The following is a 24,503-nucleotide window of genomic DNA, read 5'->3' on the forward strand; positions in this document are numbered from 1 at the left end:
CATCTAAATAATGAAACTATAAGCGAATTTTAGATCAGCAGCATGTAATTAGGCAACTGGAATTTAGCCAGGACACCACAGCTAACACCTCTGTTATCTTCAATCAACACCCATTTAATATTATAAAGTTTTTTTTTAAATTAGAGTGATAATTGAAGAAAATATATCCCTACTTTACTGCTCTGATTTTTCATCATTCAAGAGCTACAGTAATACTGGATTTCTGAAAAAAAAAAGAAGTGGTGACTGCTAAATGTTAAATGATACGCTGAATAGCAATCTGTGTACCTTCTAATAGCTCTGCTGCTTTCAGCTTTTGGCTGGCTAATAGTAAATCCCTTCATGCCCATAACTGATATGTGAAAGCAGCTGCAGTATGTATTCACCCCAGATTATGTCCTTGTGGGATGCTGAGTACTTTCAACTCCCCCTGGAGTCAGTGGTATGTGAAGACACCCATAGGATGAAGCCCTGCAAGAGCTCATGCATGCACTAGTATTGGTCCATCTTACTTATCCATGCCCATGTTACTTCTGAATTGCGTGAAACAAACCAACCCCTCAGGCATAAAAGATCCACATCAAGACCGCACAAAGCCAAAGTATTTTCCCCCCACAATTCAAAAAGCCAAGTGATTAAAAAAAACCAACCCAATCACAGGAAGTTCATGACTCACAGACAACCATTTCAAATGGAGGCATCCCACCTTACACAAAGCATCACTATGGAATAAAACTTTTGAGTGAGCCACCCCTGTTTAGCAGTGTTGATAGCAAGATTAATTATCCTTCTGTTGAGATGCAGAAGCTGCCACAATGATGTGTCACCACCACTTACCAAGCAAGGTCTTATTCATCACAAGTGACAAGACTGCAGAGAAGTGAAATTCTTGTTTAATATTTGTCTCTATGCTAATGTGGTTTGAAAACAAAGTTCCCTAAAGCCGGATGAGAAGAGAGGAAAGAAAAAAAATGCTTTAGCCAAAGTAAATGAGAGAAAGAATTTAAGTAATTTAATTTTTACTCATTTTACAGACCTTTTCAGATTTAATCTGCACAGCCATTAGGGATTTAAAGAGAATCCGATGTTTAACTTGTTTGCCCATTTGACTTGAGACAAATCCAGCTGACAACAACAAAGCACTTTCTTTGTCCTAACCAGCACTTAATTTAAAGGGGACATGTTTACAAACAGCTTAATCTGTTTAGTATAAACACTCGTCTACATTCTTTTACCCTGTCAAAAAACTTGGAGAAATCACACGATCCCATCCAAAGGCCAACGCCGGACTTTTGGGCAACTTGATATGAACAATATTCCTTGGTGGTACAAATACACATTCAGTCACCAATGTTTCTGGTCTTTAAATATGCTTTTAAAAATTAGCAATAGAGAAGAACCCTTTCTTGTAGTGCTTTTTTTTACATATATCAATTTGCAAAAAATAGGAAACATTTAAAATAATGACATTTGATGAACTTAAGTTACCAGTAACATCCTACATTAACAATGCCTCACCATTCCCAGGAAAGTTCTTGAGGGAATAGCCTTATCTCTGTAGCAATCTAGTCACTTCGTACAAAATGTTTTTGCCCTTTTCAATCTGGGGTTTTCTCTGACCACAGCAAACAGGCTATTTTCTTCCAGGCAATGACCACCAGACATTCACTATTCCAGGAAATATAATACAAGTGCTATGGGGAATGGTGAATCTGTATCCATTAAAATGGATATAAATCCATTTAATTGGAATTTGTATTTTCTTCACCTTTTATCTCCTCCTGTAAGCCAAGTTATCAGTTTATTATTATAATGTATTGTGTTCTAGAAAGATGACATAGAACTGACACACAGAAGATCCAGATACTACCATTAATTCTGCATGGTGACCTTGAGAAAGTCATTCAAGACCCAGTCCAGCAAGATATTTAACCATGTGGCTCACTTCAACCATATTAGCCATCATTACCTATGTACTGAAAGCTAGGCAGGTGTTTCGATATTTTATTGGATAACAGTCATAACTGCCCTTTGCATTGTAGTTTCACAGCATGTAAAATGAGAGCAGTCATACTTACTCACCAATGTAAAACACATTGAGATATTCAGATGAAAAACACTTAAGTGCAAAGTGTTGTTGCTGTATCCTCCCCAACCTCTATGCAGCAAGGCCAAGATGTGAGCGTGACAGGGTTTGCTCACTGATGTACAAGCCTTCATGGGCTATGCAGAAAATGCTGCCGCTAGTTCATAATCCTCCTTCCCATCAACTTCCATATTTTAGTTCAGACTATCTATCTGCACCATCTTCAAAACCAAACAGAAGGAAAGAAATTATTTAAACTTTGCAAAGTATATTCAAGATGGTTTTAATGGATGATTATGTAAGAGATATTTTATTTCACTCATCAAGCTGGTTTTCTCTAGTAGTCAGACAGGTATTAATATAATGCTACAACAATCAACTAATCTAGTGCTTTTCATATGAGGATTTTAAAATGAATGAAACCTTAAATGGTTTCAGAGAAATTTCCATACCAAGAACATAAGTAAACTTTATTATGGAAATGTTAAAATTATAGTTATTACATGGCTTGGTAGAGTTGGTACAGGACCCATTGCATTGTAGCTACATGGGCACATAGGTTCTTGTATACTGATGCAATCTGAGACAGGCAGAGTTAATCATGCAGCCGATTTTAGCCTGGGGTAAAATGTTTAGAAATTTTCTGCACAACACCATAGAAAGAAGAGAGAGGACTCCTATGCATGGTAGCCAAGTTCAGGCAAAGGTGCAAGATTTTACGGAATTTAGTCAATAGCTTTAGCATACGGTATACAATTGTGGAGGTGGGGACTATACAAAGACCTTAGCACTCTTCAAAATTCTGTTATTGGGAGGACGGGAGTAGGGCCCAGTCTGATTCGCCAATCTTAGGACCTAGTTGAAATCATGATTTTGCATTTCTTGTGAATGGTGATTTTGATGAAAAATGTGATTTACAACAAAATGACTCAATATGGCTGCTCGCTGAGTAGATCCCCAGCAAGTGGCCATATCATGGCATTTTGTTGCAACAAGATGACTGCTGCAGGTTGGGGAAAGCAATGCATTCCCCAGTCAGAAGCAAAAGCCTAGCAGCCCAGGGGAGGGGAAAAAGAGGTTACAAAATGGACAGGGGAAGGAGAGAGCTTGGGGCTGGGTAGGGGAGAGGCTGTTTGCTCCTCTAGGTGGGAAAACTAGGGTGCAGAGGGGGCGCCTGGTGGCTGCCTTGGCAGATGGCCCTGGTACCAGGTAAGGGAAGGGCCGTTTTGCTCCTCCAAGCACAAGAAGGAGCAAACAGCCCCTGTCCTACCCAGTGCCAGGGCCATCTGCCAAAGCAGCCCTCAAGTGCCCCCAACCCCCGCACACCCCAGTTTTCCCACACAGAGGAGCAAACAGCCCCTCTCCTCCCCAGCACCAGGGCTTTCCGCCTAAGGCAGCCAGCAGGGATAGCAGCAGTAGCCTGACCATGTGGACAGACTGAGTGCAGGAAGCCAGCACATGCACATGGGTTTTTCAGCAGCAAGCAGAAGGCTGAGGCTGCTGCGGCTGCAATTAAATCCGGCCTTACACCTCCCCCTCAAACAATCAGGGAGCATGGGTGAGGGGGTGCCACAAAGCAGGCATGAAAATGGTGGCCCCCATCACAATCGGGCCATGATATTGGCAAGCTGGACCCGCAATTTAAACCAGGCCCTACTTATGGTCAAATAATGAATCAAAAGTAGAATATGAAATAAATATATATATATGCAAAAACTTCAAAATGGTTTACAGAAGGAAAACAAAAAACACCTGACTATTGCCTTCAACAATCCTGGAAAACTGTGGTTCCCATACCTAAATTCTTACTCATACTGTATACCACAGTCCCACGAAGTAGGTGTCATACATATTAATATCATATCAACATAGATTTTTGCTTTCAGCAGGAACGGTTAGATTTTACTGCACGGCTTCCATAAAAATCAAATTGCATACAACCCTATAAAACCAAGTCAATCTTTAATTATAATCATAAAAATTATATTACAATAAGTGGTATTTTCAAGTTAATGGAACCATAAAAAACACTACTAAAAGGCAGCCTTTTGTTAGCCTAAGAACAGTACTTCACTTGAAAAAAAAACCCCAAAAAACCAACAGTCCTTGGCCACAGAAATAGAGGTCCACATTTTTAGTAGTGTGTTAACCTAGATTCTAAATATTCCCTCTAAATAAATGGTTTTATATTACAAGATCTCTGGAGCAGGAGCCATTTTTTGTTTTAAATTTGTACATTACCTAGCATAATGGGCCCTTGGTCCCTGACGAGGGTTCCAAAGTGTGACAATAATATAAGTAATAAATATTACGATGGTAAAAACTAGAATACAACTCGACTACCTAGTTTGTTATTGTCATTCTGTCTATCATTGTGCAAATCTAAAGGAATACCTTGCTGTGGGCCCAGAAAGTTCATATTTAGTTTGACCAAGTTGTTCAGACTAAAAATTCAATCCTTTGTTCAGTCCCTTTTCTCCTGTGAAAGTGGAAAAGAGAAATGGGATCAAGAAGATGGGGCTTACTTCTATTCCTTGCATTTTCAGAAGTTGGAAACTTTGACCCCAGCTGGAAAAAAAATAAATATTGCATTTTTTCACATCCAGCATATTTTATCCCCCCAAAAACAAGCTTCTAGAATTTGGGGGATGCATTATAAATGGAGGAGATATGGTAACAGCAGTTTCTGCCGCTTAAGCTCCTGTTAGGCAAAAGCAAAAGTAACTCTGCATGTGAACAATAAGCAGGTTTGGCTCTCTAGCTGCTGCCACTACTCAGTTACTTTCTACAAGGAAAGATCCTTTTTTCTACATTCTGCCTTTCAAAAACAAGGTGCATATCTTATTCTGTGGCATACTGTATATGAGAAAATATGGTATTTCCAACAAGTAACAACAGTGGGAACATCTCCTTTGAGCTGATGCCAAATATTTTTTATTTTGAATTTACTAGTGAATCAACCAACTCCAAAAATTTCTTGGGATAAGGACAAGTGCAGCCAACTTTTAATGGAAGTCCTGGAGACAGAAAATTTACATTTGATTTCATTTAAGGATATTTTCAATTTTATACTAAATAAATTAATGATGAGTTTTAAGTTTTCTTCCAATTCTCTCCCACCTTTTTCCATATGTAAACAGTGAGAAAGAGTTAGGTATTCTCTGCCCTCAGAGATAGGCAGAAAAAAATGCCTCAGTATCAACCTCAGTACAGACAAATATAAATAGTGAAATAATAAGATATGACAACCAAACTTAATGAATTCTTCTGTAGACAACATTTTCAATGGGTGCAGAAATAAATCAAATATTTTCCAAATATGACTCCCCCCTGCTGCTTTAGCATGTTGAATGTCATGTAAATGAAATGGACAATCCTGAACAAAACCAAGTCCTTTTTCAATGACTGAAGATCCCTTCAGTTGAGTAAGGAAAAGATAAATAGCTCAGCAACAAATTCAGGTGAAAAGAAAATTAATTTCTGTTAAAAGTATACTTAGGGGTAAAATTCACCCCATTCACATGGCCAATGCAGAATCTATATGCTGCTTAATTTACCTCAAACACTTTAATCTGTTTGCTCACCCCCTACACAGGGAGGATTTTCCCACTGGAATTATACTCTAGATCAGGGCTCACCAACCTACAGCTCATGGGTCAGAGGTAGGATAGCACATGGTGGGTGGGTATTAGGACCCAGTCACAACTGCAGCTTTTCACAGCATCTGCATTGGGAAGGTCCCCACCATCACTGTTTTTTCCCTGCAGTGGCACGGGGAGTGTCCACAACCAGCACTTTTCTCTGCAGTGGCGAGAAGCTTTGGCAACAGTGTCTTTCTCCTACTGCCATGGGAATGGGCACAGACTGTGGACACTCTCCCCATGCCACAGCAGGGAAAAGTGGTGATGGTAGACACTTTCCTTCTGCAGTCACTGGGAAAAGTGGCAGCTTCAGCTGGGTCCTAGCGCCCGCCTCCTATAGACTGGCTTGCTTCTGATCTGAACTAGGGCAGTCCACCCCGCAGCTTGAAAAGGTTGCTGACCCCTGCTCTAGATTGCACCCTGTCTTGTCCTATTTTTCCTACATTCTTCATTAATATCATATCAAGAAATATATTTAAAAATGACTTGGTTTGTGCTTGAGGATACTTCTCCATAAACATCCAGAAAAACATACCACTGAAAGTTCTATACCGCCCCAAAAATTTCCATCCACCAACAGGTGTTCTGTCAATAGACAAATACAGAGACAAAAATCAGTTTGTACAACACAGTATGCACAAATGGGCACACAAGAAAAGTTTCTCAGGAACATGCTACATGTCTTTTGGGCTCTACAGGTGCCTATACACATGCTCAGACATGTTCTAATTAGAATGTTTTGGAGCAGAGTCGATTAACTGAGTCTCCTGGAGCATTCCAATTAGAATGCTCCAGAATGCTGCAGTCATGGGTATTCACCATCCCACATTTCAAAATGGCAACGGGGTGCTTTAACTAAAACTTATAAAATGAGCTTTATTTTAAAACAATCTTGCAGCCATTTTAAAATGTTGAATACTGAATGTATTTGATGCTGTGGCATTTAAGTATAGCAGCTTTCTGGGACCTGCTCTAAGTAAAATGCTCCACCCCAGAGCACATGTATAGACACCCAATAATTTTGGCATGCATATAGTAGATAATGTTCATTTTGAGGTTAAAGGAATCTACGTGTCTGAATGCTGGATCAGTGTCCAAAATAAATAAATAATAAATATCAAAGATCCCAAAATCTCATTACATGTAAAAGAGAACTAAACACTTGTTCTGGATGATGAGAATGTTTCTCCCCCATTACATTCAGGGTTCATCTTCAAAATGAAATGTCACTGATTCTTCAAAATCTGGTTACAGAAACGTTTGCTGTTGCACCTGTTAAGCACTGAGTAAACTGTGAAAATCAAAAGCCTATAATGACTACACAACAGCTTCCATAGAGTTCTCTTGAACTCTCCATCATATGTCTCCATATCGCCTTTGTGCCCAATTTATTATTCCAACCTACTATCTACTAAGCCAGGAGTGCTCAACCTCCAGCCCTCAGGCAAAATCTAGCCCGCAGAGATTCCCACAGGTTGGAAAATTCAGCAGCGCACGAGCAAAGGAAGCTCTCTGGCCATATCTAGCCCTGCCTGAGACCAGTGCCATGCAGTGGAATCAGGGCCGGGCCCGCCCCCTGCAGGTCTAGATTGGGCTGGGCTACTCCCCATGCCCTCCGCCCCACACATCCCAATCAGGCTGCTCTGCCTTGTCCCCAATTCCCATGGGTCCAGAGAGGGGCCAGGCAGCTCCTTGCCCCCTCCACCCACCTTCTAGATCAGAGCCAAACCACTCCCCACCCCTCGTGGATGGACCAGGGTCAGGCTGTGCCTGCCTTCCACAGCTGAAATGAGCCCACCAGCCAGATCTGGCCTGCAACCAGACCTAGCACCACCTATCTGGCTCACAGGGTGAAAAGGTTGGACATCACCACTCTAAACAGTAGCATAACTAGGGTGGATGAGGGAAGCATGAGTGCTGAGCACTGATTAAGGGCGAGGAGCACTGGAACCGAAGTTAGGGGGAAGCAGAATGGACACAACTGTGCTGCTAGTTCAGCAGCTACAGGCTTGGGCGGGCTCTGTGAAACAGGGCCAGAATCAAAGCAGGAAACTCTCCGGTCCTGGCTGCTAAGGGCTTGGGAGGAAGAAGCAGGCAGTGAAGACAGGGAGCTCCCTCCCCCAGCCACTAAATTAAGGATTTTATTTCTTTGCTCAGCATGACACTTAGCAAAGGGAAACCTTCCTCCATGGCTGCTAGGACCCTATAGCTGCACTGGCTTTACCCGACTGCTTCCCCCTCTCTGTGCAATTGGAGTCCAGAGCTTCCAGGACCTGAGAGCTCCCTTGACTTCATTCACTGCATACTGGACACCACCCGGAGGCCAGAGCTACCCATGGCACAAACCGTACCAGTATGCTTCTGGGTATCTCCCTCTTCCTCCTTTGCCCACGGCGTCAAAGAAGCCAGCTATGCCTCTGCCTCTAAAATACATCTGACGTTAGTGCAGTGAATTACTGATCATTCATAGCAACTATTTGTCACTCCTTTCATGATGTAATGAATTAATTTTAAATATCTTTGTTAATTCTTACAAATTTCCACCTATCATTTTTTGCAGGAAAAAGCAAGTTAACAGTTATGTAGCCTTTTGTTGACCACAGCTTATCACCATTGTGAAGCTAATCATCCATTGCTTTAAAGTGCATTGCAAATTTGTTTGGAAGTTGGGTTAGAGGTAGAATCATAAGTTTGAAGGGAGCTCAAGCATCATCTGGTCAAACCCCTTGTACAAATGTAGGACAACTCCTAAAAACCAGATGTTGCTCAAACCAATGAGCAGGGTTTGCATCCTAGGCAAATCCTGAAGGAAAGTGGAGGAGAGGGAAGTTTTACCTAACTCTGGAAACTCAAAAACAGCCCCCAGATGCTGCTGCAGCATGGTCCACATACCCTGGTTTGTTGCTCCTACAGCAGCAGCAAAGTGTCCATGTGGCTGCAACAGCAACACTGTAGAGCTGCTTCTGTGGATTCTTCAAGGGTGGAGGCGCCAGTCTGGTGAGCATCCGAAGGTCACCTAGGGCTGGGGCTGGTGCTCTGCTCATCCACCCCAGTTATGCTACTGCCTAAAACATCCCCGTCCAATGCTTGTGCAGCCTCCTCTTGAAAATCCCTGAGAAAGGAGATTTTACAACTTCCCTTAGCAGTCTGTTCTGCTATCTTACTCTTCTAACAATAAATAGGTTTTTTTCCTGAGATCTAAACTATACCTACTTTGTTGCAATTTAAAACAATTGCTTTGCATCCTACCCCCTCTAACAAAGGTAGAAAAGCAGTGATTACAATTACAATTTCCCTCTTTGGGCTCTTAATAGGCAGATTCCAACAAGGACATGAAAAGGAAGGAAGGAAGGATAGGCAGAATAGCTACTGCAGCCAGAAATGGATGCCTCATGCTAAGTAAAATTAAACAAGAAAAAAATGTTGGCATGTCTACGTGGTAAACTTACCGCACCAGACAGCACCACTCTCAAACATGCTGTCTGCATGTGCTGCTTCTTGAACAGGATGTTTAGCAGCATCCACTTGATGCCCAGACAGATTAATTAGCACTACTGAGTGACAGACATAATTAACCCACCCATGGTGCCAAGCAGATGCAGTTATAACTGCTTCTGGTTCAGGAGACAGTTGGGTCATACTTACATTTATTTTAAAAAATATGTATTTTTTTTTTTTTTATAAAAGGGCTGTCCACCCTATCACCATTGTGCACTGCAGGGATGCAACCTTCCCTTGCCAAACAGAGACTATATAAGACAACCAATAGCTCAGTCTAGAGAGGAAAATGAGAACAGGAAATATTCAAACTAAAACACCTATGAGGCAGATAAATATGGCAGGGTCCAACTAGAAGGAGAATGATTCCAATGAGGTACAAAGAGATAAACGCAACAGGTAAACTATAAAAAGAGGTGCAGGTAACCAAGGATATGAAAATATACCACTGGGCCTGATTCTTATTTATACCATGGACTCCTAAACCTATTCTGGCAGTGTAAAGTGGCTGTGTAATGGAAGAATTCAGGCTTCATGTAAGCTGAGGTGAAATCGTAGCCCTGCTGCAGCGAGTGACAACACTCCCACTGCTGTCAACGAGGCCAACATTTCAACCACGTTATTCAATAGTTTAATGGTTTACCAATAAGTTGGTTGAATACAGAAAAAGAAAGAGGCATTCTCCAACTATATCTACCAACATCCCAAAGAATATTTCAGATAAGCCAGATGTATCATTCTTTTTATTTACGTTTCACAAGTATTTACCTGCAGAGATTTTCATTTATATGAACATATTATTTATTAAATGTATATCCCACCATGTACAAAAGGCTCAGATCAACATGACTGCATTTAGATTTTCATATTTAAATCTGAACCACAGAGCCTGTGCACGAACAGAATTATTTACTAGTCATTTGTTATCCTCCTATCTAAAAACTGTCAATCATCTAATCAGAAAGCAGAAACTATACCAAAAATGATCTATGAATAAATAGTAATGGAAAGCAGATATACTAAGTGTAGGGCCCATGAGAAATGCAAAAATGATGGGTCCCAAACAGTTTAGGAAATACTTATGAAAAATACATTTGTAGAAATGAAAATTGGTTTACAAATGTTATTTAAAAAGAGCCTCATTTCAATGGATACATTTGCAAATAATTTAATCAACTCTACTTGCCATCAAAGCAAATATTTTTAAAAAGAAGTAACCACCTTTTTTTTTTTTTTTTTTTTTTTACTTAGTAAAGTCAGAGAGATGGGAATCTGCCTTCTAGCAACTACTACATTTTCTGAGACTCACCATCCACCATAAGTTCCTCTCTGGTCAAACAAGTACCACCCGTTAAGTCCACTGGCTGAATCTTTACACAAGGAGTCAGCAACATTTTGCAGTGTGGGTACAGGAATGACCCAGCTTGAGTCACAGGCAGGTGAGCATCAGGACCCAGTCACCATTAGTTCTCCCACTGGTTAGCTGCAGCACAGCATGGTAGAAACCTCCCCCAGGAAGAGCCCATGCCACCTGACTGTGGCTGTCGCTAGAAATCCATTGTTTAAAGGTCCTTTTTAAAAATTGAGATTGGGTGGAAGTCTAGTCCTTCCAATGAGCTCAAAACATTCAATTTAGATACTAATGTTGTAGAAAAAAAATGTAAAGTTGTATACTCAGACATGACTATGTTAATCTGGACAGAAAGAGAGAGATGCCCATTGCAGAATTAACTAAATGCAATGTATGCCAAATTTACATTGGTGTGATTGAATATGACTTCAAGGTAGGATATGGAATACCATTTTTAGGCTGACTTCTCACATGAGCTGCGCTAAGAATTGATGTTCAATTGGCAATGAAAGATTCCTTCAGACTTCCTTGTACTTTATCCTGTATCAAAGTGTGATGACTGCCTTCACCTGCTATTGCTATGTTAATCATTTAAAAGTTGATCAAACATATCTGAACCGGAGTACAAGAGCAACAACAGACTGAGATGGACACTGTCATCCAGGAAAAAGGCTTCACGCGCTATTTGTTCAGCACTTGTCACCTTTGGCTCACAATACCCATGTGCACCTTTCTTTTTTATTATGACAACACTGCAATCTAGTAGCTTTCATTCTTGAAAGCTTGATGAAAATGTGTGATGATTTTTTGAAATATGAGAAGAAACTGCTTACCTTTGGGAAGACATTAGCTTTGATGCTTGTGTAAAAATGCATGGAATGCATCTAAACGCAATTAAGGAATCTCTGGAGTATCACTTAACCTCTTACAAATGCTTCCTGGCCTATTGTAAAGATAGCTGATATTGTCTTTTAACAGGAGGGCAAGGAGCAGGAAGAGCTGTACTGAAAAGTACTTCTCAGAAGATAGACTGAAGAGTTCCTGCAGAGAAGAGGTGAGAACTGATATTGAACTATAACATTATATCAAGGGGATATCACTGCTTTAGGGCCTGGTATGGGACACTAATGCAGGTAAAAACCCTAATGAAGCTAGTGAAAAGCTTTGCTTCTCTGAGAAATATTTAATCCAACCCAGAGGGAAGAGGAATGGGAGGGTTGGTACAGAGCGATCAAAACAATTTTTAATTTTTACTTGTGATTTTTATCATAAAACAATGCTGGATCTTAATGTGCTTTAACAGATGAGAAAGTGCTCTGTAAAAAAAAAAAAAAAAAATCAACCAATCAGAGAGTTCTTTCTACTGTTTCACGGTAAAAACAATAACCAAAACTGGGCTCCTATATTTAGATACCTAAATAAATTTGGTTTGATTTTCAAATGAGCTGTATACCTCAGTTCCCAATTAACTCAACTCATACAAGTCTTACAAAAGAGTACAACTATTTTCAAACAGAAAGACAGGAAAATAATAGCACATAAAGAAGCATGTTTACTGGGTCCATAAACTAGTAATGGGATGTGAGTCTTTTACATCCATGTGACCATAATCACCTCGCTTCTGTGTCTTGATCTGAACAGAATTTGAAGACCTCCACAACAAATGGGTGGCTGCAATTCAGATCCTAGTTTACCTGGTCATAAAACCACTAGGACTGCAGGTACAGTATGAACTGGCAGTGTTGCAGAGAGAGTAAGGAAGAACAGTATAGGATTATGTGAAAAACTCATACTTTTTCTCTATACTGTTATTTGGATAAATGGAGGACTTCTACCTCCAGGAAGATCATCTTGGCACTTTTCAGAGCACTTAATAAAAACATTACAAAAGCTACTTTGTGTTGTTCTTTTAAAGGCAGTAAACCAAGGAAGAAGGAATATTAAAAGATGTAATACTTCTACATTTCAGATCTGGAGTAATATTCATTTGTTATGTAGATCACAGAAATATGACATCAGCAAGTTCTTTAAAGAATGATAGTGGGCAGTGCCTGAATAAATGCAATATCAAACAATTCTTTGACTGACCTTTAAAAGGAAAAGTTTGCATTTATTCACTTAACTTTGGGATATGTCCAGGGGTGACAAGATGAGAAATTAAGCAGCCACCAGAAAACAAGAGCACTGAAAGAGTAATGAAATATTATTCAAATGAATGAAACTCCAGCTGTTCTTGATCATCATCCAAGAATCTTACAGGACTGCTTGCGTATCATGCAGTTTTTTTTGCTACATTTTTCCATTTCATGGAGACTTGGATAGTACTTAAGGGAGCCAGGTGAATACTGCAAACACAAACTTGAACTTGGCGGTATATGGTCTGTCTATAATGCACCTGCTGTAGTTTATATATCTCTAGAATAGTTTGATAGGGAGTGCTATCAAAGGAGCCACAGTAGAACAAAATTCAGCATGGACTAACTGAGCAAGCATCTACCCAATTTTGTGGTTGGGTTTTATAGCCCGTGCTGGGCTCCACACTGAAACATCTTCAGCCAGGAGAAGAGAAGACTTAGAGGGGACTTGGTACCAGCCTATAAATATATAAGGGGTGCACATCAGGGCCTGAGTGAGCATGTGTTCACCAGGGCACCCCAGGTGAAGACAAGGAATAATGGTCATAAATTGCTACAGGATCACTTTGAATCAGACGTGTCTTTAGATTGGAAAAATGTCTTTATACTCCAAGTGTTCAGGGTCTGGAACAGACTCCCCCCAAAGGTGGTAGAATCACCTACTGTGGAAATCTTCAAAAATGTCTGCACGCTCATCGTGCTGGGGTCATCTGACCCCACTGGCCTTTCCTGCCCAACTGTGGGGGGGGCAGGACCTGATCATCTCATGAGGTCCCTTCCAGTCCCTAACATCTATGAATCTATGAATTTATGTTACTAACAGCACCCAAACCAACTAGTCTGCAGTACAGCAACATCTAGCTGTATCACATCATTGTTGTGCCCATCTAAAACATCATAAAAACATCACATGCTGCCGACTAAAAGATAGTAAAACATGTATGGGGGAAGAGGGACATCGACAATAAACAACTTCTAGCAGGGATCCTAAGCATGAAGCTGCTGGATTAATGGCAAAAGCCACAGTTCCATGAACAGGATAAGCCAGAACTCCTTGCCTCACCCACTGAAGAGAAGCAAGCTGACTCTTAACAGTTCCCAGTTAATACCTCTCTGTGATAAAGGACAGCAGGGGAAATGGAAACTCTAGGTCACTCTACATTTTAGTCCCAGTTTCTCAGAAGTTCCAGCAAGGCAATTCAGAGTGTCTATGAACACACGCAGCATATATAGCATTCTTCTTGCAAACAAGGTAGAGAGATTGGCAAGTAATCAGCCGTTTGTACAATTACTCCTGAAAGAAATAGGTAAAGATTTTGCTTTTTCCTCATTTGATGCCTTTGTTATCTATCTATCTTTACAAAGGGACCTGATTTTCAGCCGCATCTGTGCACTCACAGTTCTCACACATTTCATTACAAGCTGAGAGCTCATATTTCTGAATATCAGGCCCCCTTTAATTTAGATGCTTATTTTTAGTGACCCATGATGGTAAGGCACAGTCCTTTGTGAGTTTTGATCCTTCACAAGCAAGACATTCCAGGGTACTCTGGTTTTCAATCTAAAAGGAAATATAATCTTCCAAGATACAGTACCTATCAGAAATGAGACCTACACACTCCAATATCCTTCAGTGAGGAGACAGTACATTGCATTTGCAGTAGAATAATGGTGAGGAACTGACTGACCTGTTCCACATATAAATCTGAATCCTAATTTGTATTTGACAGGCTAATAACTGGATTTTGGTTTCTTCTCCTCTTTTCTCTGTCATTCCTTCCTTTCATTCATTTACATGGGTTTTCCTTTCTCTATTGGTTTTGCCCCCATCTATCTTTAAGAGGATCTAACTAATGCCTTTTAAAGGAGAACATTTAGTAAACATTTCTGAAATCCTTGGAAACAAGGATTTGTACCGCTGCACTGAAAAAAGTTATAACAACATAGAGTAGTACCAGAAATGCTAACCAGAAACAGAGCAGTAGAATATATCACCTGGACATTATAGTGCCACTTGCCAAAGTGAGTTCTTATAGAAGAACTAATGAGAAGATAAAAGGAAGCCTTGGGTATAATTTGCCTTCACAGTTTAAGAAAGTCTTTGATATTGTAATCTAAAAGGTAAATATCTCTAGCATTGGGAATGAGCTACTTGATTGGACAGCCAGGATATCAAAGAAAGAAGGCACTCGTGAATAGAAAAATCTAGGATGAAGGAAAGTAATTGAAGCCTTTACTAAGTAGGTTGCCAAAAGGACTAGTAGGACAAGTACTTTGCTCACATTAATTGTGACTTTAAGTATGGAACGTGCAACACACTGGTGCAAGAGAGGCAATGATAAAAGAATTGGGAAAGTTTAGTACCAAGGAGGCTGCCAACAACTTTGCAAATAACTTGCATAGACTAGAACAAGGCAGGAGAAAACTGATGATCCCTTAATTTAATTTGCAGTAATGCAAGTCAGGATAGGATCAGAGTAGGAAAAGGGAATAAAAGCTCAATGTGCAGGCACTAGAACACACTGTACACAAAGGTCCTGAGAGAAATGTAAAGGCAAAAGTTTTTGCCAGTTTATTTTCTCACAACTGCACTAAGGGTTATGTATGTATGTACAGTCAACATGTCTAAAGCAGGCTTGAACATGTAGTTGATAAACATGTATAGTCTTAACATGTACATACAATGGAGAAAGAGACTATTTTGAGTCTTTCATGCAATTATTAAAAAAAAAAAACCCACCCTGAACCATGATTCTGTCTCCACTGAAGCAAATGGCAAAAATAACAATGCCCACATTGGTTCTTGATCTTTCCCCTTACTTTTGTTTCTAGTCCTCTTATTTGGATACAGTTCAGCATGCCTTAGGGAAACACTGCAGAGACAAAGAAAATATAGTAATGAGCAACTAGAATGACAGTCTTAAAATTCTTTATCCTAAAATGTCCTGCAATACTGAGTTTTGCATCTTTTAAAAACAAAGATATAAGATTTAAGGAAGAATTTAAATATTAAAATGGCTCAGCATGCTTGTGTAGCCTTTAATTAGATGATCTCCAGATACTTAACTATCATTCATTAATTACAAGCACCCTGACAAAGTACGACACAGTTAGACGAGTCTCTCTCTGAAGTGTTGAGCACCTTCAGCCCCATTGCAGAGAAGGGGCCATCTTGTAGGACTGAACTCTAAAGCAAATCTGACTTCACTTATTTTACCATTAGGCATATCAGTTATGCAACAGATCATAGGACTATCCATGTGCTTAAAGTCAAATGTATGCTCATGTGCTTTGCTGGACAGGACCTGAGCAACTTGGCATTAACTGTCAGTATTGTCAGACTCAAGTGCGAGCTCTCTTTCATCAACAAAATGTCAACTCCTACCTCCAATAGGCTCACCAGTCTCCTTCACCTGATTGTTAAATTTTCATACAAGCATCTTTTTTTCCTCTTATGCTGCCCTGTATGGGACAAGTGTCCTGTAAATATCTGTAAAGCTACCTCATTATCCTCCTTCACATGTGTCCTTAAAATGTAATATAATTGATGCCTACAAAAAAAGTCAGTGGCAATTCACCCTATGTCATGCTAAGACAACAGCCTTCCATGCTCATTTTTATCCTGTCTGCCTGTTTCCATCAGTTTTTTCTTGTCCTAGTAGTTGAAAGCTCCATGCAGCAGGTACTCTTTTTTCTGAGATTGTACAGTAGTCTAGAATAATCAGGTCCTAGAGTTTGCAAATAAAGTGTTTAAGTGCTACCACAATACAAAGAAGTCCAAGTCTTAATTCTCTGGATCATATTATTAGCTAATGCTAAACACCAGCTTTCTGGTTTGTACTAACTGAGCTGTCTTCAGATTCAGCTCACCAATCTGGCTCACAGAACCATAAAAAAACAGAGCTGGAACAGATATGAGGAAGCTCATCCAACCCAACCTCCAATTTAAGACAGGAGGGTATCTGTCTAACCCATCCCAGACAAATGCATATCTAAACTACTTTCAAACTTTCAGTGATGGAGATTCCACATTCTCTCTCCATCAGTTGGGGCCAAACTTTTCTGGTGGGCACGACGCAAATTAGCACTGAACCTTCCTAAGTGCCACTCCAGTCCTACTCTCCTGCCAAATCTGCTGCTCAGCTTTCTGCTTCCTGCCCTATCTGCTCCTGTGCCACTTTGTTTCCTCCCAAATCTGCTGCATGCCACACAGAAGCTGCCCTCATCACTTGTGGCACACGTGCCACAGATTGGTCACCACTGCTCAAGGGTGATCCCTAGGGCGTGTGGATGGATATGAAGAGATGGGGGATGCGGGTCAGTGTGGTAGGTGTGGGGGGGACTGCTCAGGAGGGATGGGTCCTCTGCCCCCCACAGGGTGCAGTCCCCCACATAGCACATGGACTGCCCCCCCGCAGGGTCCCAGCCACTCTGCAGGGCCACAGACCCCCTGTGCAGGGCCTACAACTGTTATAGTCTTTTTGAGTTCTCTGCAATAGCAGAATTGCTTAATTTTTTCCATAGTCAAAAACCAAGTGAAAACTAAGAGCTGGCATTTTCAAAGCGGTACCTTGAGTCTAATGTAGTTAAGAACCATTGATTTAGAACAGTGGCTCCCAACCTTTCTAGACTCAAGGGACCCCTCAAATTTGAGGCACCTCTCAGAAAATCCCTCATTCTTAGTTTTCATTCATTTACTCATTACGGAAAAATACCAGGGCAATTCTTCTTTTGCAAAAACTTTAGAGGCTAGGGTCAGATATGTGCACAGTGGTAGGGAGACCCCCACTCCCCCAAACCCACAACACACAGGCAGCAGGTAGCGGAGGGGGGAGAGCTGGGCTCTGCTCTGCTGGCCTTGTAGCCCTGGCACCTGGGGGCCCCCTCTGGCAGGACTGGGGGGGTAGTGGGCTGTGGGTGGAGGACAAGGGACACCAACAGGGCTGTGGGGGAGAATGAGAGGCCTTTCATTTTAATCACAGATTTGGGGGGGGTTATCAGAGAATTTGCATTTTTTTTTTAAATCAGGGAAAACCAGGATCTAAGGATCTTTAACTAAGCCCACCGGGGGTTGGGAGGATTACTGCCACTGCAAGCCCACTGAGCAATCTTTGTAAATCCAGCAGGCTAAGGCACTTAAGGGAACCCACCCCTATCTTAGCCCCAAAACGATCTGTAGGGAAGGCAGGGGCTCCCAGTGGGACACTTACCTGCCTGTACACCAATGCCAGGAGCTTGGGGAATAAACAGGAGGAACTGGTCCTCCTGCTAAACAAGAATGACTACAACGTCATAGGGATAACAGAGACCTCACCCAAAACTGGGCCACAGGTATAGATGGCTATACCCTGTACAGGCAAGATCGTACAGATAAAAGAGGTGGGGGTGTAGCTCTCTATGTCAAGGACAGCTACACATGCCTGCAAATTGACATTGGCACCCAGGAAGAATGACTGGAGTCTCTCTGGGTTAAAATACATGGGGAGTGTGGCACAGGGGACATCATGGTAGGAGTCTACTACAGACTTCCTAACCAGAAATAAGAGCTGGACAAGGAATTCACCAGGGAACTGGCTGAGGCTGCATGCTCTTGTTGCATGGTTGTCATGGGAGACTTTAACTACCCGGACATCTCATGGGAAAAGCACTCTGCCAAATCCAATCAGTCGCAAAGCTTTCTCACATGTGTGGACAAGCTCTACCTGACTCATGAAGTCTGTGGGCTGACAAGAGGTAAAGCGTTACTGGACCTGGTACTGGCCGAAGGGGATGACCTAGTCAGTGACCTAAGAATCAGTGGAAAGCTGGGTGATAGTGACCACAAGCTGATCACCTTTCCTATCCATCACAAAGCTGGCAAGTCAGTTAGCAATACAGAAGTCCCTGACTTCAGAAAAGCTAATTTTGACAAGCTCAGGAAAGGCCCCAAGGAACCACAACTCGACAGGAAGAGGAGTCCAAGAGGAGTGGCTGCTCCTCAAGGGAGCGATCCTGACAGCACAAGGGATGGCCATCCCATCTCAGAGGAAAGGTCTCAAAAGGGCGCAGCAACCCCTCTGGCTCAGCAGGGAACTTGAGGACCTCCTACACCTCAAAAGGAGAAACTTATAAAGGATGGAAGGATGGAATTATCACCATGGAAGAGTACTCAGCACTGGTCCATACCTGCTGGTACAAACCAGTGGATCAGGAAAGCCAAGGCTGCAACCGAGCTCCATCTGGCTTCACATATCAAGGATAACAAAAAGTCCTTTTTCAGATATGTAGAAAAAAAACAAAGGTAACATTGGACCCTGCTGAACCAAATGGGACAGCTGGTAACTGATACCCGGAAAAGGCCAAACTGCTTAATGGGTACTTCATGTCAGTCTTTCCTCAGTCCAATGGGACCTGCCTAGTAAGATGCGGGATGGCCAGGGTGAGGGAGTATGTAAAGGATCACCTTGAGAGGCTGGACACCTTCAAGTCAGCTGGTTCCGACAGATTACACCCTAGAGTACTCAAGGAGCTGACAGGTGTCATAGCCCAACCATTGACAAAAATATCCCAAAACTCATGGTGCTCAGGTGAAGTACCTGAAGACTGGAAGAAGGACAATGTGATATTCATCGTCAAGAAAGGGCGGAAAATAGATCCCGGGAATTACAGGTCAATCAGCTTGGCATCAATCCCCGGTAAGATTCTGGCGAAAATTATCAGGGAGATCCTTCTGGATAAACTAGCTGAAGGCAACATCCTGAGGGACAGCCAGCACAGATTTGTCACAGGTAGGTCTCGCCTGACCAATCTCATCTCCTTCTATGACCAGGTGACATATCACCTGGACAAGGCAGAAGAGATTGATGTCACATATATGGACTTTAAAAAAGCTTTTGATCTTGTCCCCCATGACTTCCCCATGCAAAAATTGGCCAACTGTGGCCTCAGCTACACCACAGTCCAATGGCTGGGAAATTGGCTCTGAGGTGGAACCCAGAGAGTAGTGGTCAATGGCAGTAAATCATTATGGTGCTCCATGACCACTGGCGCCCCCCCAGGTTCTGTCCTTGAACTGATTCTCTTTAACATGTTTATCAGTGATGTGGACATTGGTGTCAGAAGTGCACTGGCTAAGATCACCGGTGATACTAAACTTTGGGGCATAGCGTCCACACCTGAGGACAAACTAAGTGATCCAGGCTGACTTGGATAAACTTAGTAAGTGGACGGATACAAACCTGATGACATTCAATATCAATAAATGTAAGGTACTCCACCTCGGGGGAAAAAACCCTGCAGCATACTTACAGGCTCGGCAGTGCTACGCTTGCTAGCACCACTGCTGAAAGAGACTTGGGGGTCACGACTGACCACAAGATGAACATAAGCCACCAATGCAATGTCGCAGCTGGTAAAGCAAACAAAAAACTCTGGCTTGCATCTATAGATGCTTCAGATAAATCTCAGGATATCATCCTCTCACTGTACTCGGCCTTGGTGAGGCCACAGCTGGAGTACTACATCCAATTCTGGGCTCCGCAGTTCAAGAAGGATGTCAAGAAGCTTGACAGAGTCCAGAGGAGAGCCATATGATCAGTGGGCAAGAGAATACGCCCTATGATGATAGGCTGAGAGCCATGGGACACTTCAGCCTGGAGAAGCGCAGGCTCAGGGGGGACCTGGTGGCTGCATCAGGACCTGGGAGAACTTCTTTTCACCAGAGCGCCCCAAGGAAAACCAAGGACCAATGGTCATAAACTCCTCCAAGACCGTTTTAGGCTGGACATAAGAAAAAAATGTCTTTACTATCCAAGCCCCCAACACATGAAATAGACTCCCTCCAGAAGTGGTGCAGGCATCTACTCTGGACTCATTCAAGAAACACTTGGATGCTTATCTTGCTGGGATTCTTTGACCCTAGCTGACTTCCTGGCCCTGGGTCAGGGGGCTGGACTTGATGATCTTCGAGGTCCCTTCCAGCCCTAACATCTATGAAACCTATGAAATCTCTTCTGATCACTTGCTTGTTGGTTCAATCTATGCAGCTTAGACTAACATGTGAAAATTGAATCAATTCAACATCAGGTTTCTTGACTGTCTGTATTTAGCCAGAAAGACAACAACAGGTCAGAATTCTTTTAACACTATGAATTCCTATTTGAAATCCCTGGGTTTATCTTGCGGATCATGTCTGCAAACCTATCAGTGCTAACACTGGGTGGCATCCCACATCACCCTTGAAAGGATCTCGAGGCTACAGCACCCTGGTTAAGAATCAGTATCCTGGTTAAGATTTGGAAGTTCTCTCTGATATGCTGACGATAAAAACCTAACAAAAATGCCTGGATGCCAAAATGGCATTCAACTACGGATGTTTAAACAACAGGTGTTTCACAATAATAAGTCTGTATAATAAAACTAATATGTAGTATTTCATTCTCAATAGCCCCATTTAATAAAAGAATATACAGCATTCTTTGTGTGCTCTTTAGTATCTAACAAGCTTCTGATGATCACTTAAATAAATATCAAGAACCTCTCTGTACTATATCTGAAAAACAGTAGCTGCCCTGTGAATCAAGCCAATAGCAATCTAGGTATTGAGACCAGAACTTGAAAGTGTAATGGGAAAACATGTTAACTAACACTTTGCAGCCCATCTGGAAACTTGGAGTTTAGGTTTTAATTTACTAATTTAAGAAGAGTTGAAGCCAATGGTCCTGACTACATCAGCCTTTTCAAATGAGTGTCAGAGAAGTTAATATGTTCCAAGACCATACATTGTATAGGCATCATCTGGCTATTCATGATGGTACAACATTCCCATGGCTACTGTCATAATTGTTTACTTGAAAAATAAAGTTGCAAGCAAGGGAGGTTTAAGTTGGATATTAGGAAAAACTCTCTCACTAGGAAAGCGGTGAAACACTGGAACAGGTTACCTAGAGAGGTGGTGGAATCTTCATCCTTTGAGGTTTTTTAGGCCCATGGCAACAAAGCCCTGGCTGAAATAATCTAGCTGGGGATGATGGCCCTGCTTTGGGCAGAGGCTTAGACTAGATGACCTGCTGAGTGTCGGGGAACAGTGGCCCCAAGGTCACGGTGAGCCGAGCAGTTCGGTACGGAACAGGCGGGATTAGCGGCGAAGAGTCTGAGCGGTACGGGACTCGTGCAGTTTCAAACAAGTGGATTTTATTTACTTATGCTTCTGGAGCGTAGGCAGAGAAGCTTGCTTACAAACAAGAGAGTCTGTTGGTCCACGAGGTTCCCGAGCCAAGCCCTTGCTTTCTACCCTGAAGGATAGGTGCGGCTGCCTGACTCGATAGTCCCAAGACTGGTTGTCGGGGGATGGATCTTTAGCTACGGTCGGTACTGCCTCCCCGTCCCGGGACCACCCACTGGCTGTCACGAACTGACTCACCACCAGTTGGACGTGCGTACGCGTCTGTCTCGCCTGCCACTACTTTGATGATGATTCGGATTGGTCCAGTTGGTCCGGCGCATACAGTCCAAAAATGAGACTCCTTCACTCCTGGGTCCCAGGTTAATGAGGGCTCCTCCACCCCTACACCCTCGCCCGATCTACCGGGTGTGACCATCCGACTAGACTGGTCATTCGTTAGGATGTTCCATGATACAAAAAGAAACAAGATGAATCCAACGAAAAAAAGAAGATAATGGCCGAGGTTACCTAAGACGTGTCGCCGGCTTCAATTCACAGCCGGCTTTCCCCGGTGCTCCCCTGTCTGCCAGAGGGTGGGGAATCCTCCCGTTTTGCTCTGCAATGGGCTGCTCCGCCCAAATCGCAAGAAAACAGAAAAAAAAGAAAAAAAACTGGCAGCTTGTGCGTCTCTGCGTACGCCCCGCTGCCATCTCCGGCGTCTCCGGCCCGTGCCGGGTCCTAGCTGCTCCCGCGACGTCTAGCCTTCTTCGGCCTTGCTGGGCCAGTGACCCTGGTTTCCAAGCCCCACCGGGGAGTCCCTCTTACCCCAGAAGGTCCGGCCGCGCCTCCAGACGGCTCGGATCCGCCAAAGAGCGCTCCCGCCGGCGTCAGCTCCTCCGCCTGCTCCTTCTGGCTCCACCCCCTTCTGGACCGGACCCAGCGTCTCTCTTATACTGCTCCGGACCTCTCCGGCGCTCCCTCCTGCTTGGTCCCTGAAAAAGGTAGGTTTCCGCCGCCCATTTTGAGCCGGGGCACACAGGGTGTTGTTGGGGGCATCTAGGCGGGGTTCCTCGGAGCCTGCCGCCTCCTCTTCTCCCTTACATATCCCACCCCCTCAAGACGCTGCTAGGCACTTCTACAGTTTGTGTCCCTCCTTCCTGTTTCTGCCCTTCTCCGCCTCTGGGCTCCTGACCCCCTGGGGCTGGGGCTGGGGTCACTCCCCCGTATCTTGACAAAAAATTGGCTACAGTGTTTGCCTTTCCTGGCTCATAGTCGACACAAAATCGGAATGGCTGTAAGGCCAGAGCCCACCTCATTATACGGGCATTATCGGTCTTTGCTGAATTCAGCCATCTCAAAGGCACGTGATCAGTCAACAACTTGAACTCACGCCCCAATAGATTATACCGGAAGTAATCAACTCCCCACCAGATTGCCAGGCACTCCCTCTCGATGGTGGAATACCTTTTCTTGTGGTCGTTTAACTTTCAGCTAGCAAACACGATGGGTCTCTCCACTCCTTCCACCTCTTGAGTAAGGATGCCCCAAGGGCGTAGGCTGAGGTGTCGGTCTGTAGGGTGAAAGGTAAGGCAAAATTGGGGGTATGAAGTGTTGCCTCCCGGCACAGGGCCCGTTTAAGTTCTTCGAAAGCCTGTTGCCATTCTGTATTCCACTCTACGGTATATGTCTTGCGCCCCTTCGTCATTTCCACCAGTGGGTGGGCGATTTCCGCAAATCGGGGTATGAATCGCCGGTAGTAGCTAGCCAGGCCTAGAAACGCCCGCATTTGGTTTTTCATCACTGGCGCTACGTAGTTTTTAATGGCTTCTACCTTGTCCATCAGGGATTTCACGCGCCCCTGCCCCACCAGGAAACCCAGGTATTTGGCCTCCTGCTTGCCCAAGATGCACTTTTTTGGGCTGGCTGTGAGTCCTGCCTGTCTTAACTCAAGTAGGACAGCCTTCAGAGCTCTTAAGTGCTGTTCCCAGGTCTCTGTGTATATGACGATGTCGTCTATATACGCCGAGACATACTCCTGATGGGGCGCGAGAACCCAGTCAATTAGCCATTGGAAAGTTCAGCCCAAAGGGCATCCTTTTAAATTCAAAAAGGCCCCAGGATGTGCCAAAAGCTGTCTTTGGCTGATCCTCTTTTCTTAATGGGATCTGCCAGTACCCTTTCAACAAGTCCAGCATAGATATGAATTTAGCTTGTCCTATGTGCTCGACTAATTCATTTACTTGAGGCACAGGAAATGCATCAAATTGAGTTAGGGCGTTCAATTTCCTGAAATTGATACATAGCCTCAAGCTCCCGTCCGGCTTTGTTACAGCCACGAGAGGACTGCGCCAAGGGCTATGGGATGGCATGATAATCCCTTGCTCTAACATTTTTTGTAGCTGGTACCGATGATAAGGGATTCTGCGCCACTTTTCCTGCGCCACCTGGTCACCCTTTGTTATGATCTGATGTTCTACTCCAGTGGCTTTCCCTGGCTTATCTGTAAAAACGTCCCTGAACTCCCTGATGAGGCTCTGTAGTTGTCATATCTGTTGGGGTTTCAACTGTCTCCCTATTGGGACCCAATTACGGTCTATGGGGTCCTGCAGATTATCCCTTATTGGTATCCCGAATTCATTGGACTCAAGGT

The 24,503-nt window shown here is 43.1% G+C and overlaps 1 long non-coding RNA gene across 1 annotated transcript in view; it reads right to left on the reverse strand.

The window, feature by feature from the left end:
* Nucleotides 1–1,990: 1,990 nt before the first annotated feature.
* Nucleotides 1,991–24,503, reverse strand: part of LOC109306898 — a 50,060-nt gene continuing 27,547 nt past the window's right edge. Inside the window, exon 3 of the long non-coding RNA XR_002100139.1 lies at nt 1,991–2,307. This is a non-coding gene — a long non-coding RNA (uncharacterized LOC109306898). The remainder of the gene's footprint in view (nt 2,308–24,503) is intronic.

This window comes from Crocodylus porosus, unplaced genomic scaffold (assembly GCF_001723895.1).
Source record: "Crocodylus porosus isolate Cpor-Errol unplaced genomic scaffold, CroPor_comp1, whole genome shotgun sequence".
In the NCBI taxonomy this organism is placed as follows: Eukaryota; Metazoa; Chordata; order Crocodylia; family Crocodylidae; genus Crocodylus; species Crocodylus porosus.